Consider the following 17,316-nt stretch of genomic DNA (forward strand, 5'->3'; position numbering starts at 1 on the left):
TTATTAAAATATTATTGGGTAGATTATAGAACTCTTGGAAAAGCCACAGAACCAGGCTTGAGGCAAAGCATATAGGAGAAATGTCCAAAAACCACACCACAAAACTAGCCTGGTGAGGAAGTTCTACTGCCACGGCGACTGCTCCACCATTGCTACATCATGCCAGGAACACATCCTTGCATTCTCAGCCAGCAGCAAAAGGGAGCCACCACCCCTGCCAGCAAAATGTCTTCTGCAAGGAGACCCTCTTCCAGTTGTTCCTTTCCAGAGCATAGCTCTGTCTGGTAGAGCCTCCGTCACAGGGCGCACCCTGACTGCAAAACAGACTGTGAGATTTACTTTTCTGGGTTCTACCTTGGGGAGAAGGAATACAAGTCTGTAAAATAGTCCATACATAGTGACAGTGTGCAAAGAGTACTGGAAAGCAAGGGAAAAGATTACATATATTTACTACAAGCCCAAATTATCACTGGTTTTAGATCCAGGCAAGTTAAGACAACACGTGCAGTGTCAGCCACATATTTGAAGCATCTGTCAGGGCATCCAGTTTTGCTAGCTGAAAATGACCTGGATGGATGCTGGACTTTAAAAAAAAAAAAAAGAAAGAAAGAAACAAAAGAAAAGAAAGAAGAAACACTTAATACCTCAGGCAGCAGGCTGTACCCTGGAGTAAGGTAGACCTAACTGTATTTATTAATTGTGCTATAATGTTGACTGCTAAGATGTTATTATGGGTCCCAGACCCAGGGAATTGTTAGAATGATCAGAGCTAATACTGTGAGCTTAACAATTCCACCTGATATCTCCTCTGTATCTTCCATTTGCCTTTCTCCATTTCACTCTTGCTACCTTCATCCAGGTACCATTATCTCTCACTTGGACTAACCATAAGAACCTCTTAACTGGTCTTCAACTCCCAATCCCCTATAAGCTAAACGCCACACTGCCAAAATGATCTTTCAAAAATACAAAGGTAATTGTGTTATCCTGCCTGCTGTCCTTCCTTCAATGGCTTCCTGTTACACTTGGAAAAAATAGTTGAATTCCTTAACATTGACCAGTAAGGTTCTAATTATTTGGCTGTTCCCATAAGTCCAGTCCATGCAATGCTCCTCTCCCTGGGCTTGGCTTAACAGGCCCTGGTCTCTCTATTCCGGATAGGTGTCAGGTTCCTTCTTCCCTCCCAGCCTTCACACATGCTGCTCTCTCAGCCAGGAACTCTCCCTGACAGACTTTCATGTTCTGTACAAGGTTCAGGCTAACTCTCATGGATTCTTTCAGATGGGGTTAGTTCCCTCTGTTTCATGCCTTTATAAATCTGAACAACTTCATGACACATGTAACCATTATATTTAAGTAATTATCAAGGTAACCATTTGTTTTGTTTAATGTCTGTTATTCTTGCTGAATTTAAATTCCATGTGTCATTCACCACCGCTATATGCTCAGCACCTCACAGTTCCTAAGACATATGAGGCCTCAATAAATATTTCTTGGCCAGGTGTGGTGGCTCACACCTATAATCCCAACACTTTGGGAGGCCAAGGTGGGTGGATCACCAGAGGGCGGTGAAACCCTGTCTCTACCAAAAATACAAAAATTAGCCAGATGTTGTGGTGCATGCCTGTAATCCCAGCTACCCAGGAGGCTGAGGCTGGAGAATTGCTGGAATCCAGGAGGCAGAGGCCACAGTGAGCCGAGATCGCACCACTGCACTCCAGCCTGGATGACAGAGCAAGACTCCATTTCAAAAAAAAAAAAAAAAATTGTTGAATGGTTTTTACAGTCTGGTTCATTTCTCTTTCCTCCTAGAAATAAAGCCTTTGCCATGCAAGCAAGGGGAGGTGAGATCTGATACTGCCAGAGAAGGAATAGGGCACTGTCAACTCGCTAACTGGGTCCTAGTATTGGCTATGTAACCCTAGACAAGTTATTTTACATTTCTAGACTCTCAGTTCAGCAGTTGGAACACACGGACTTTGGATTTCCTTCTTCCTGGAACTTCCTTTATGCGCTCGTGTTTGTTACTCACACATGTATTTATCCATTGTCCATGTCTGCTTGTCAGTTTTAGTTACCTCCTACCCCCACCTGTCCAAGGTGCTCTTGTCCTCAGAAGATCCCAGTGGCATGAAGAAGACTGACTTGGAATATTTTATCCTAGATAAAACTGGTCTGGAACACATAAAAAGTCTTTCCCCAACAATTTTGATTCACCTCAATTCCTGAAAACTAACTTCTGACTTTCAAAGAAAATTCCACCTTGGCAGCTGTACAGGTACTAACAACAGTTTTCCCTTACCTGGAAGAACAGCCTTGGAGGAGAAAACACACCATGTCTGTATGGGTGTGACAAAGACTACTTTTTCTAGCACTCCTGGGGCTCACAGAGAAGGCATTTATCGAGGGGCGAGATGAAAGCAGATTCAGATTTCGTATAGCCAGTTCTTGCAGTCCATGTCAGTAAAAGTGAAAAAGCACAGCAATAATGCATTGTCTCATTAAGGCTAATGTGGGTAAGATAATTCAGGTATGTAGATTTCTGACAGTGTAATTTTATCTCAACAAAGAGCTTAGAACAATGAGAAAAGTGAATAGAAACCGTAATTCTATCATAAAAGCCCCTGGAACCGCTGAGCGCAAGGGGAATCTAGAATATTTTCAATGGCCCCTTGCAGTTAGTTAATCCCCTCCCAAAGGCACTGTTCAGATTCCTCACCATAGGTTAGTTTTCCTTATTCTGCATTTCCCTGACTAATAATGTTGTTAAGCACGTTTTAATATGATTTATATAAATAGAATCATACAGAACATACTCTGCTGTGTTTGGCTTATTTGCTAAACATAGTGTCTTGATACACATCAAATTCCTGCTTCTTTAATAGTTTATTTAGTTTTTTTAATGCTAGGTAGTATTTCATTGTATGAATTTTCCATAATTTCTTTATTGATTTACCTGCAGATGGACATTTAGATTATCACAATTTGGGGCTATTTGAACAAAGTTGTTATGAATATTTATGTACAAGTCTTTTGTGGACATGTTATTTCTCTTAAATGAATATTTAGGGGTGGAGCTTCTTGGTCATAGCATAGTTGTATGTTTAACTTTATAAGAAACTGCCAAATTGTTTTCTACATTGATTGTGCCACCTTGCATTCATACTAGCACTGTATGAGAGTTCCAACGGCTCCACCTCCTTGCCACACTTGCTTTGTCATTAATTTTAATATTAGCCATTTTCATGGGTCGGAAATAATATCTCATGGGGCTTTTTAACTGCATTTTCCTGACTGATAATATGGTTAAGGATTTCATATGCATTTTGGTCATTTATACATTTTCACTTGAACATAAATGTGGGTCTATTTCTGAGTTCTTTATGCTTTGCATTTATCTATATGTGTATTCATACACCAAAACCACACATTCTTGATTGATGAACATTTATAGTAAGTATTGAAATCAGATAGTGTGAGACCTACACTTTTGTTCTTTTCCAATATTGTTTAAGCTTTTCTAGATTCTTTGAATTTCCATATAAATTTTAAATTTGGTCCATTAATTTCTCCAAAAAAAAACCCAGCTGGGATTTTTGTTAGGATTGCAAGGAATAAATAGATCAATTTAAGAGGACTGATACTTTTAAAATAGTGTGTTATCCAATATGTGAACATATACCTCTTCATTTATTTGGGTCCTGTCTAGTTTTTCTCCAGATTGTTTTATAATTTTCAGTGTATCAGTCTTACAAATTTTTGTTAAATATATTGCTAACATTTTATCTTTTTATGCTGTCATAAAGTTATTTCTAAATTTTATTTCCAATTGTGTGGTGATGGTATATAGAAATATAATTGATTTCTATATATTGCCCTTGTATTCTGTGGCCTTGATAAAATTACATATTAGTTCTGATATATATATATAAGTTTCCTGGGAATTTCTACATGGGCAATTATGCTAATTGTGAGTAAAGACATTTGTGCTGCTTCTTTCCAATCCATGCTTGTACTTATTTTTCTTACCTTATTGCACTGGCTGGAACTTCCAGGAAATGTTAGAATAGAAGTAGTAAGTTGGGATATACTTGCCTTGTTTCTGATACTAGGGGAAAAATATTTCACAATTAATATAATGTTAGCCATAGGCTTTTCATAGATGACCTTCCTCACATAGAGAACATTCCTTTCTATTCCTAGTTTGCAGAGTTTTATCCTCAATGGATGTTGAATTTTGTCAAGTGCTTTCTCTACATCTATTGAGACGATATAATTTTTCCTTTATTCAGTTAATTTGATGAACTACATTGATAATATTAAGTAAACCTTGCATTCTGTGACAAATCCTCTTAATATATTGCTAGACTCAATTTAGTGATATTTTCTTAAGGATTTTTGCTTCTATTCTCCTGAGGAATACTGATCTGTAACTTTCTTTTCATGTAATGTCCTTGTTAAGTTTCAATATGAGGGCTACGTTAACCTCAAAAAGACTTCGTGAATATTCCCTCTTTGTCTGTTTTCTGAAAGAAATTATGTATGATTGAATTTTTTATTTCTTAAGTGTGTGGTATAATTCACCAGTTAATCCTTTTGGACCTGGGGCATTCTATATGGGAAGGTTTTAAACTATGGGTTTTATTTCTGTGATAATTTTAGAGATTGTCTCAGTCAGGGTACAATGAGAGGAACAGAACCAGTTGGAAATGTACTTCAGAGATTTACCACAAGGACTCAATTTATGTGATTGCAAAGGCAGCTAGGCAAGTCTAAAATCCAGAGGTCAAGACGTCAAGAGGGTAAGGTGGAACTCTGTCATGGGCTGAAGCTGTAATCCACACGTAGAATTTCTTCAGGGAAGCTTTAGCTCAGCTTTTAAAGCCTTTCAACTGATTGAATCAGACCAGCTTATATAAACTAGGATTTTCTCCCTTACTTAAAGTCAATTCATAATGGACTTTAATCACATCTACCTTCACAGCAACACCTAGATTAGTATTTGATTGAGTAACTAGGGATTGTCATGCAGCCAAGCTCACACATCAAAAGACCCTCACAGGGCTGTCAAATTTTTATTTCTTTATATTTTCTTTTTATATATTTCTTTTTATTTTCAAGGAATTTATGCTTTTCATCTAAGTTGTAGAATTCAATATGAAGTTGTTTATAATATCCACTCATTTTAAATATAAAAATGTCACACCTATCATTTGTGAAATGGTTGCTATTAATTTTTAAATATACAATATCATCGTGTGTGTGAAGGTACTCAAGCCACAAACTAAATAAGGATAATAATTTTTAAAGTAATGATAGTAGTCATAATAATAATTTTTAAGACCTAGGATTCATCTCTTATTCGTCTTTTCCTCACCTCCCACATACTACTTCCTAGATCCCAAGTTCTGCCTTAAGCTTGTTATCACTTCTCATCTTCTCATTATCTTCAATGTTCTTACTCTAATTAGAGCCACCATCATCCTCACCTGAACCACTGCAGAAGTTTCCTACCTTGTGTCCTGATTTCTATCTTGTCTCCTTATTCCTATTTTGTGCCACAGCATTCCCGTATCAGAACAACCACAGCAACCATATAAAATATAGAGAAGATTATGTCCTCCCTAATTGAAATGAACAAATATCTTGCCATTGTAGCTAGAGAAAAATCTGAAGTCCTTACTGTCCTACAAAGCACTTCATGCTGTGGCACTGACTCTTATGCTGACTTCATCATACCTTCCTTTCCTTGTTCACTAAGTTGAAGGAATATTGGCATTCTGGTGGCTTCCTTGCCTTTAAAGTAACCTTTTAACTGACTAAAATTGAAGTATAAATTCATAAAAGCTCACCAACTACAGGTATACATCTCAATAAAGCTTCATAAGCTAAACAACCATGCAACCAACGCACAGATGAAGAAATAACATGTTACCAGCATCTCAGAAGCAGTCCACCTGGGAAGCAGGTCCTCAGAAGTAGTCTCAGTCACTACCAGCCCCCAAACATTACATTTTTCCTGGCATCTAACACCATACATTTGTTCTTCATCTTCTGAACTGTACATAAAGGGAATCATACAATATGAACTCTTTGGTGCCTGGATTTTTTTTCCTCAAAATTGTGTTTGTGATATTGATTCATTTTCTGGTTTGTAGTTATAGGTTGTTCATTCTCATTGCTGTATAGTATTTCTCTATGAGAATATACCACCATTTATGAATCCATTTTATTGCTAAAAGGCATTTTAGTAGTTTCCAATTTTGAATTTTTAAAAATAGTGCTAATGTGAATATTCACGTACTTGTCCTTTTGTGACTATATGTACACACTTCTGTTAGGTACATACCTAGGAAAATCATGACTGGGTCAGAGGATAGGGATATGCTCAGCTCTAGTGAATACTGCTACCATTTCCAAATTCTTTCTACCATCTGTTATTCCTATCAGCAGTGTATGAAAGTTTCAGTTGCTCCACACTCTGACCAAACTTGGTATTGTCTATCTTTTTTCGTGTGGCTATGTGGAGATAACACATTGTGATTTGAATTTGCATTTCTCTTATGAATAATGAGATTAAACTCTTTATCATATGTTTGGAAATATGGAAATGCCCTTTCATGAACTGCCTGTTCAAGTTGTTTGGACATTTTTCCATTTGCTCATTTCTTGTTTTTATGTTGATCTATGAGTAGGAATACATGTGTATATATGTTCTGGGAACAAGCCCTTTGTTAAATATAGGTATTACATACAGCTTCTCCATCTCTGTGGCTTGACATTTTGCAATCTTGGTGGTGTTTTTGCCAATCAGAAATTTTTAATTTTAATGAAAACCAATTTGTCATTTTTCCACCTTATTGGTATGCTTTTTATTACCTGATTAAGGAATCTTTCCTACTGACAAGAATGCCTTCCTGAAGACATTCTCCCAGAGTTTAAAATTTTGTTTGTTTGTTTTTGGTTGTGTAATATGTTCTTATTTTCTATAGGTACATAATATACATATTTGTGGGGTACATGTGACATTTTGTTACACACACAGAATGTATAATGATCAAGTCACAGTATTTAGAATATCCATCACTGTGAGCATTTATCGTTTATCTGTCCTGAAGACATTTCAGTTCCTCACTTTCAGGTATTTTGAAAGATACAACACATTCTCATTAACTATAGTCAGCTCACTCTACTATCAATCATTAGAACTTATTTATTCTATTTAACTATATCTTTGTACCCATTAACCAACCTCTCTTTATCCCCCACAACCCCGTGCACATACATGCCTTTCCCAGCCTCTGGTAACTATCATTCTATTCTCTACCTTCATGAAATCACCATTTTTAGCTCCCACATATGATGGAACATGTGATCATTGTCTTTCTGTGTCTGGCATATTCTATTTAACATAATGACCTCCATCCAGTTTCATCCATTTTGCTGCAAATAATATGATTTCCTTATTTTTATGGCTGAGTAGTATTCCATTATATATATATATATATATATATATATATATATATATATATATATTTATATATATATAATATTTTCTTTGTGCATTCATCTGTTGATGGACTCTTAGATTGATTCCATATCTTTGCTATTGTGATAGTGCTGCAGTAAACATTAGGATGTGTATATCCTTTTGATATACTGATTTTCTTTCCTTCAAATAAATACTTAGTAATGGGATTGCCAGATCACATGGTAGTTCTATTTTTAGTTATTTGAGAAATCTCCATACTGTTACCCATAATGGCTGTATTAACTTGAATACCCACCAATGGTGTATGAAATTCTCTGCATCCTCTCAAGCATCTGTTATTTTTCATCTTTTTGATCATAGCCATTCTTGCTGGAGTGAGATGATATCTAACTGTGGTTTTAGTTTGCATTGCCCTGAGGATTAGTGACATTGAGCAATTTTTCATATATTTGTTGGCCATTTGTATATCTTCTTTTTAGAAATGTCTGTTTAGATCCTTTGCCCACTTTTTAACAGGATTGTTTGGTTTTTTGCTGTTGTTTGAGTTCCTGTATACCCTGGATATTAGTCTCTTGCTGGATAAATGTTTTGCAAATATTTTCTCCCATTCAACAAATTATCTCCTAACTTTGTTGATAACTTCCTTTGCTGTGCAGAAGCTTTTCAGTTTAATGTAATGCTATTTGCCTATTTTCCTGTGCTTTTGAGTCCTTAACCATAAAATCCTCACCTAGACCAATGTTCTGGAGTATTTCCTGTTTTCTTCTAGCAGTTATATAGTTTTGGGTCTTGCATTTAATGTCTTTAATCCATTTTGAGTTGACTTTTGTATACGCTGAGAGATAGGGGCCTAGTTTCATTCTTCTGCATATGAATATCCTGTTTTCCCTGGATTATTTATTGAAGAGGGTGTTCTTTCCTCAGTGTATGTTCTTGGCATCTTCATCAAAAGTCAATTAGCCCTAAATATGTGAGTTTATTTGGGGGTTCTTTATTTTATTCCATTGGTTTATGTGTCTGTTTTAATCCTATATCATGCTGTTTTGGTTACTATAGCTTTGTAATATGTTTTGAAGTCAGGTAGTGTGATTAATATGGTTTGAATGTTTTGTCCCCTCCACATCTCATGTTGAAATGTGACCCTCCAGTGTTGGAGGTGGGCCTGATGGGAGGTGTTTTGATCATGGAGACAGATCCCTCATGAATGGCTTGGTGCTCTCTCCATGGTAATAAGTGAGTTCTCATTCTGTGAGTTCATGCAAAATCTGGTTGTAAAAAAGTGTGACACCTCATCCCCTCTTTCTCTCTTGCTACCTCTCTCACCATGTGACTAACTGGCTCCCCATCTCCTTTCACCATGATTGATGGTAAGCTTCCTGATGCCCTCGCCAGAAGCAAATGCCAACACTATGTTTTGTGTACAGCCTGCAGAACTGTGAGCCAAAACAAACCTCTTTTCTTTAGAAATTACCCAGTCTCAGGTATTCCTTTATAGCAACACAAACAGCCTACAGTGATGCCTCTAGCTTTGTCTTTTTTGCTCAGCATTGCTTTGTCTATTCAGGCTCATTTTTTGTTCTATACAAATTGCAGGGTTGTTTTTTCTATTTCTGTAAAAAGATGACATGGATATTTTGATAGAGATCACATTGAATGTATAGATTGCTTTGGGTAGTATGGTCATTTTAACAATATTAATTTTTCCAATGCATAAGCATTGAATCTCTTTCCATTTGTTTGTGTTCTTTTCAATTTCTTTCATCAGTGTTTTATAGTTTTCCTTGTAAAGGTCTTTCCCCTCTTTGGTTAAATTTATTTCTAACTATTTTTGTACCTATTGTAAATGAGATTGCTTTCTTGATTTCTTTTCCAGATAGTATGTAATTGGTGTCTAGAACTGCTACTGATTTTTGTATGTGGATTTTTTGTCCTGCCACTTTACTGAACTTGTTTATTAGATGTAAGAGGTTTTTGATGGAATCTTTGGGTTTTGCTAGGTAGAAGATCAGGTCATCTGTGAAGAGGGACAATTTGACTTACTCTTTACCAATTTAGATGCTTTTTGTTTCTTTCTCTGGCCTGATTGTTCTGGCTGGAACTTCTAGTACTACATTAAATATGCATAGTGAAAGTGGCCTTCCGTGCCTAATTCTAATTCTTAGAGGAAGACTTTAAACTTTTCCCCATTCAATGTTATGTTAGCTATGGGCTCGTGTATGGCCTTTATTTTGTTGAGGTATCTTTCTTCTATACGTAATTTGTTGCGAGTTTTATCATAAACTCTCAACTCAAAAAAAGTTGAATTTTGTCAACTGCCTTTTCTGCATCTACTGAGAGGATGACGTTATTTTTCCCTCATTCTGTTTATGTGGTATATCACATTTATTGACTTCCAAATGTTGACCCATCCTGGCATTCTGGGATAAATCTCACTTGATTATGATCTGTTATCTTTGTGAAGTGCTGTTGGGATTTGTTTCCTAGTATTTAGTATTTTGTTGAAAATTTTTGCATCTATGTACATCAGGAATATTGACCTATAGTTTTCTTTTTTGTTGTTGTGTCCTTGTCTGGTTTTGGTATCCAGATAATGCTGGCTTCATAGAATGAGTTGGGTAGAATTCCCTCCTCTTCTAGTTTTTGAAATAATTTGAAGGGAATTGGTTTTAGTTCTTCATAAGTTTGATAGAATTCAGCAGTGAAGCCATAATGTCCTTGTCTTGTCTTTGCTGAGAGACTTTTTATTATGGATTCAATCTTGTTACTCATTATTGGCCCATGGATTATTTTTTAAAGTTCCATTGTTTTACTGTTCAAATTTAGATCTGTAATCCACCTGGAACTAATTTTTGTTTATGATGTAAGGTAGGGGGAAGTTGTATTTTTTTATTCCATAGGAATATAGGAATATTCAATTGGCCCAGGCACCATTTATCAAAAAGGCTTTACTGCCATACAGTCATCCTCATATATCAAGCAATTATATGTGTGTGAGTCTGTTCCTGGAGTCTCTATTCTATTTCATTGGTCTATCCTTAGACCAGCAACATGCTGTTTTAATTACTGTAGCATTTACATCCAGTAGTTGAAATTCTGTAACTTTGTTATTTTCTAAGAACCTCTTGGTTAGTTATTTGTCTCTCCAAATAAATTTTAAAATAAGCTTGTCAAGTGCTAACAACAAAATTATGTCAGAATAAATACACAAAAAATACAACCTAATTTTAAAATTGAATTTTTAAATAAGCTCAACAAATTCTACCAAAAATAACAGTACTATAATTCATACACATTGAATCTATAGGGCGATTTGGGTATATTTTACTATTGAGTCTTCAAACTGAGAACATGTGATATTTTTATTTCATTTAAATCTTCTTTAATTTCTCTCAATAATGTTCTACAGACTTTAAAGATTTTGCACATCTTTACTGAATATATTCATATATTTGGATAGTTTATGGTATTATAAACTTTATAACTTTTTAAATTGTCTTTAATGTTGATACAAAGAAATGCAGTTAACTTTTATATATTGATTTTATTTCCAATGATAAATGACTTTTTAGGTTTCATAGTTTACAGTTTTTTTTCTCATTTTTGACTTACATAATTATGTAATCTTCAAGTAAAGACAATTGTATTCTTCTCTTTCAATCTTCAGACATTTTATTTTTTTCATGGGTTATGACTCCAGCTAGAATCTCCTACAGAATTCTAAATGGAAATGAATATAATGAATATCCTTGTCTCATTCCAATCTCTGGGGTAAGCATTCAAGATTTTACCATTAAGAATAAAGTTTATTGAGGGGTGGAGCCAAGATGGCCAAATAGGAACAGCTCCAGTCTACAGCTCCCAGCATGAGTGATGCAGAAGACGGGTGATTCCTGCATTTCCATCTGAGGTACTGGGTTCATCTCACTAGGGAGTGCCAAACAGTGGGTGCAGGACCGTCAGTGCAGCGCACCATGCATGAGCTGAAGCAGGGCGAGGCATTGCCTCACTCAGGAAGCGCAAGGGGTCAGGGAGTTCCCTTTCCTAGTCAAAGAAAGGGGTAACAGACAGCACCTGGAAAATCGGGTCACTCCCACCCTAATACTGTGCTTTTCCAACGGGCTTGGAAAACTGCACACCAGGAGATTGTGTCCCGCACCTGGCTCGGAGGGTCCTACACCCACGGAGTCTTGCTGATTGCTAGCACAGCAGTCTGAGATCAAACTGCAAGGCAGCAGCGAGCCTGGGGGACGGGTGCCCGCCATTGCCCAGGCTTGCTTAGGTAAACAAAGCAGCCACGAAGCTCGAACTCGGTAGAGCCCACCACAGCTCAAGGAGGCCTGCCTGCCTCTGTAGGCTCCACCTCTGGGGGCAGGGCACAGACAAACAAAAAGTCAGCAGGAACCTCTGCAGTCTTAAATGTCCCTGTCTGACACCTTTGAAGAGAGTAGTGGTTCTCCCAGCACGCAGCTGGAGATATGAGAATGGGCAGACTGCTTCCTAAAGTGGGTCCTGACCCCCGAGCAGCCTAACTGGGAGGCACCCCCCAGTAGGGACAGACTGACACCTCACTCAGCCAGGCACTCCTCTGAGACAAAACTTCCAGAGGAACCATCAGACAGCTGAACTTGCGGTCCACAAAAATCCGCTGTTCTGCAGCCACCGCTGCTGACACCCAGCAAAACAGGGTGTGGAGTGGACCTCTAGCAAACTCGAACAGACCTGCAGCTGAGGGTCCTGTCTGGTAGAAGGAAAACTAACAAACAGAAAGGACACCCACACCAAAAACCCATCTGTACATCACCATCATCAAAGACCAAAGGTAGATAAAACCACAAAGATGGGGAAAAAACAGAGCAGAAAAACTGGAAATTCTAAAAAGCAGAACACCTCTCCTCCTCGAAAGGAACACAGTTCCTCACCAGCAACGGAACAAAGCTGGAAGGAGAATGACTTTGACGAGATGAGAGAAGAAGGCTTCAGATGATCAAGCTACTCCGAGCTACAGGAGGAAATTAAAACCAATGGCAAAGAAGTCAAAAACTTTGAAAAAAAATAGATGAATATATAACTAAGTTAACCAATGCAGAGAAGGGCTTAAGGGAGCTGATGGAGCTGAAAGCCAAGTTTCGAGAACTACATGAAGATTACAGAAGCCTTGGTAGCCGATGCGATCAACTGGAAGAAAAGGTATCGGTGATGGAAGATGAAATGAATGAAATGAAGTGAGAAGAGAAGTTTAGAGAAAAAAGAATAAAAAGAAATGAACAAAGCCTCCAAGAAATATGGGACTATGTGAAAAGACCAAACCTACGTCTGATTGGTGTAACTGAAAATGACGGGGAGAATGGAACCAAGTTGGAAAACATTCTGCAAGATATTATCCAGGAGAACTTCCCCAATCTAGCAAGGCAGGCCAACATTCAGATTCAGGAAATACAGAGAATGCGACAAAGATACTCCCCGAGAAGAGCAACTCCAAGACACATAATTGTCAGATTCACCAAAGTTGAAATGAAGGAAAAAATGTTAAGGGCAGCCAGAGGGAAAGGTCGGGTTACCCACAAAGGGAAGCCTATCAGACTAACAGCTGATCTCTCGGCAGAAACTCTACAAGCCAGAAGAGAGTGGGGGCCAATATTCAACATTCTTAAAGAAAAGAATTTTCAACCCAGAATCTCATATCCAGCCAAACCAAGCTTCATAAGTGAAGCAGAAATAAAATACTTTACAGACAAGCAAATGCTGAGTGATTTTGTCACCACCAGGCCTGCCCTAAAAGAGCTCCTGAAGGAAGCACTAAACATGGAAAGGAACAACCGGTACCAGCCACTGCAAAAACATGCCAAATTGTAAAGACCATTGAAGCTAGGAAGAAACTGCATCAACTAACGAGCAAAATAACCAACTAACATCATAATGACAGGATCAAATTCACACATAACAATATTAACTTTAAATGTAAATGGGCTAAATCCTCCAATTAAAAGACACAGACTGGCAAATTGGATAAGGAGTCAAGACCCATAAGTGTGCTGTATTCAGGAAACCATCTCACATGCAGAGACACACATAGACTCAAAATAAAGGGATGGAGGAAGATCTACCAAGCAAATGGAAAACAAAAAAAGGCAGGGGTTGCAATGCTAGTCTCTGATAAAATAGACTTTAAACCAACAAAGATCAAAAGAGACAAAGAAGGCCATTATATAATGGTAAAGGGATCAATTCAACAAGAAGAGCTAACTATCCTAAATATATATGCACCCAACACAGGAGCACCCAGATTCATAAAGCAAGTCCTGAGTGACCTACAAAGAGACTTAAACTCCCACACAATAATAATGGGAGATTTTAACACCACACTGTCAACATTAGACAGATCAGTGAGACAGAAAGTTAACAAGGGTACCAACGAATTGAACTCACCTCTGCACCAAGCAGACCTAATAGACATGTACAGAACTCTCCACCCCAAATCAACAGAATATACATTTTTTTCAGCACCACACCACACCTATTCCAAAATTGACCACATAGTTGGAAGTAAAGCTCTCCTCAGCAAATGTAAAAGAACAGAAATTATAACAAACTGTCTCTCAGACCACAGTGCAATCAAACTAGAACTCAGGATTAAGAAACTCACTCAAAACCGCTCAACTATGTGGAAACTGAACAACCTGCTCCTGAATGACTACTGGGTACATAACAAAATGAAGGCAGAAATAAAGATGTTCTTTGAAACCAACGAGAACAAAGACACAACATACCAGAATCTCTGAGACACGTTCAAAGCAGTCTGTAGAGGGAAATTTATAGCACTAAATGACCACAAGAGAAAGCAGGAAAGATCCAAAATTGACACCCTAACATCACAATTAAAAGAACTAGAAAAGCAAGAGCAAACACATTCAAAAGCTAGCAGAAGGCAAGAAATAACTAAAATCAGAGCAGAACTGAAGGAAATAGAGACACAAAAAACCCTTCAAAAAATTAATGAATCCAGGAGCTGGTTTTTTGAAAAGATCAACAAAATTGATAGACCACGAGCAAGACTAATAAAGAAGAAAAGAGAGAAGAATCAAATAGATGCAATAAAAAATGATAAAGGGGATATCACCACCGATCCCACAGAAATACAATCTACCATCAGAGAATACTACAAACACCTCTACGCAAATAAACTAGAAAATCTAGAAGAAATGGATAAATTCCTCGACAAATACACCCTCCCAAGACTAAACCAGGAAGAAGTTGAATCTCTGAATAGACCAATAACAGGCTCTGAAATTGTGGCAATAATCAATAGCTTACCGACCAAAAAGAGTCCAGGACCTGATGGATTCACAGCCGAATTCTACCAGAGGTACAAGGAGGAAATGGTACCATTCCTTCTGAAACTATTCCAATTGATAGAAAAAGAGAGAATCCTCCCTAACACATTTTATGAGACCAGCATCGTCCTGATACCAAAGCCCGGCAGAGACAACCAAAAAAGAGAATTTCAGACCAATATCCTAGATGAACATTGATGCAAAAATCCTCAATAAAATACTCAGAAACCGAATCCAGCAGCACATCAAAAAGCTTATACACCATGATCAAGTGGGCTTCATCCCTGGGAAGCAAGGCTGGTTCAACATATGCAAATCAGTAAATGTAATCCATCATATCGACAGAACCAAAGACAAAAACCACATGATTATCTCAATAGATGCAGAAAAGGCCTTTGACAAAATTCAACAACGCTTCATGCTAAAAACTCTCAATAAATTAGGTATTGATGGGACGTATCTCAAAATCATAAGAGCTATCTATGACAAACCCATAGCCAATATCATACTGAATGGGCAAAAACTGGAAGCATTCCCTTTGAAAACTGGCACAAGACAGGGATGCCCTCTCTCACCACTCCTATTCAACATAGTGTTGGAAGTTCTGGCCAGGGCAATCAGGCAGGAGAAGGAAATAAAGGGTATTCAATTAGGAAAAGAGGAAGTCAAATTGTCCCTGTTTGCAGATGACATGATTGTATATCTAGAAAACCCCATTGTCTCAGCCCAAAATCTCCTCAAGCTGATAAGCAACTTCAGCAAAGTCTCAGGATACAAAATCAATGTACAAAAATCACAAGCATTCTTGTACACCAATCACAGACAAACAGAGAGCCAAATCATGAGTGAACTCCCATTTACAATTGCTTCAAAGAGAATAAAATACCTAGGAATCCAACTTACAAGGGACATGAAGGACCTCTTCAAGGAGAACTACAAACCACTGCTCAATGAAATAAAAGAGGATACAAACAAATGGAAGAACATTCCATGCTCATGGGTTGGAAGAATCAATATCAGAGACTAGAATTGCAATCCCTGCTCTTTTTTTTTCCATTTGCTACATCCCTTTATTTTGAGCCTATGTGTGTCTTTGCAAGTGAGATGGGTCTCCAGAATACAACACACCAATGGGTCTTGACTCTTTATCCAATTTGCCAGTCTGTGTCTTGTAATTGGGGCATTTAGCCTATTTACATTTAAGGTTAGTATTGTTATGTGTGAATTTGATCCTGTCATCATGATGCTAGCTGGTTATTTTGCACATTAGTTAATGCAGATTCTTCACAGTGTCATTGATCTTTATATTTTGGTATGTTTTTGCAGGGGCTGGTACCATTTTTTCCTTCCCATATTTAGTGCTTCCTTCAGGAGCTCTTGTAAGGTTGGCCTGGGGGTAACAAAATGACTCAGCATTTGCTTGTCTGTGAAGGATTTTATTTCTCCTTCACTTATGAAACCTAGTTTGGCTGGATATGAAATTCTGGGTTGAAAATTCTTTTCTTTAAAAATGTTGAATATTGGCCCCCACTCTCTTCTGGCATGTAGGGTTTCTGCAGAGATACACTATTAGTCTGATGGGCTTCACTTTGTAGGTAACCTGACCTTTCTCTCTGGCTGCCCTTAACATTTTTTTTTCATTTCAACCTTGGAGAATCTGACAATTATGTGTCTTGGGGTTGCTCTTCTCGAGGAGAATCTTAGAGGTGTTCTCTGTATTTCCTGAATTTGAATGTTGGCCTGCCTTGCTAGGTTGGGAAATTTCTCCTGGATAACATCCTGAAGTGTGTTTTCCAACTTGGTTCCATTCTCCCTGTCACTTTCACATACACCAATCAATCGTATGTTTGGTCCCTTCACATAGTCCCATATTTCCTGGAGGCTTTGTTTGTTCCTTTTCATTCTTTTTTCTCTAATCTTGTCTTCATGCTTTATTTCATTAAGTTGATCTTCAATCTCTGATATCCTTTCTTCTGCTTGATCAATTCGGCTATTGATACTTGTGTATACTTCATGAAGTTCTCGTGCTGTGTTTTTCAGCCCCATCAGGTCATTTATCTTCTTCTCCAAATTGGTTATTCTAGTTAGCAATTCCTGTAACCTTTTATCAAGGTTCTTAGCTTCCTTGCATTGGGTTAGAACATGCTCCTTTAGCTCAGAGGAGTTTGTTATTACCAACCTTCTGAAGCCTACTTCTGTCAATTCGTCAAACTCATTCTCCATCCAGTTTTATGCCCTTGTTGGAGAGGAGTTGTGATCATTTGGAGGAGAAGAGGCATGCTTGGTTTTGGAACTTTCAGCATTTTTGGGCTTGTTTTTCCTCATCTTCATGGATTTATCCACCTTTGATCTTTAATGCTGATGCCCTTTGGATGGGGTTTTTGAGCAGGTGCCCTTTTTGTTGATGTTAATGTTATTGCTCTCTGTTTGTTAGTTTTCCTTCTAACAGTCAGGCCCCTTTTCTGCAGGTCTGCTGGAGTTTGCTGGAGGTCC

The sequence above is a fragment of the Symphalangus syndactylus genome, chromosome 12 (assembly GCF_028878055.3).
Source record: "Symphalangus syndactylus isolate Jambi chromosome 12, NHGRI_mSymSyn1-v2.1_pri, whole genome shotgun sequence".
NCBI classification, from domain to species: Eukaryota; Metazoa; Chordata; class Mammalia; order Primates; family Hylobatidae; genus Symphalangus; species Symphalangus syndactylus.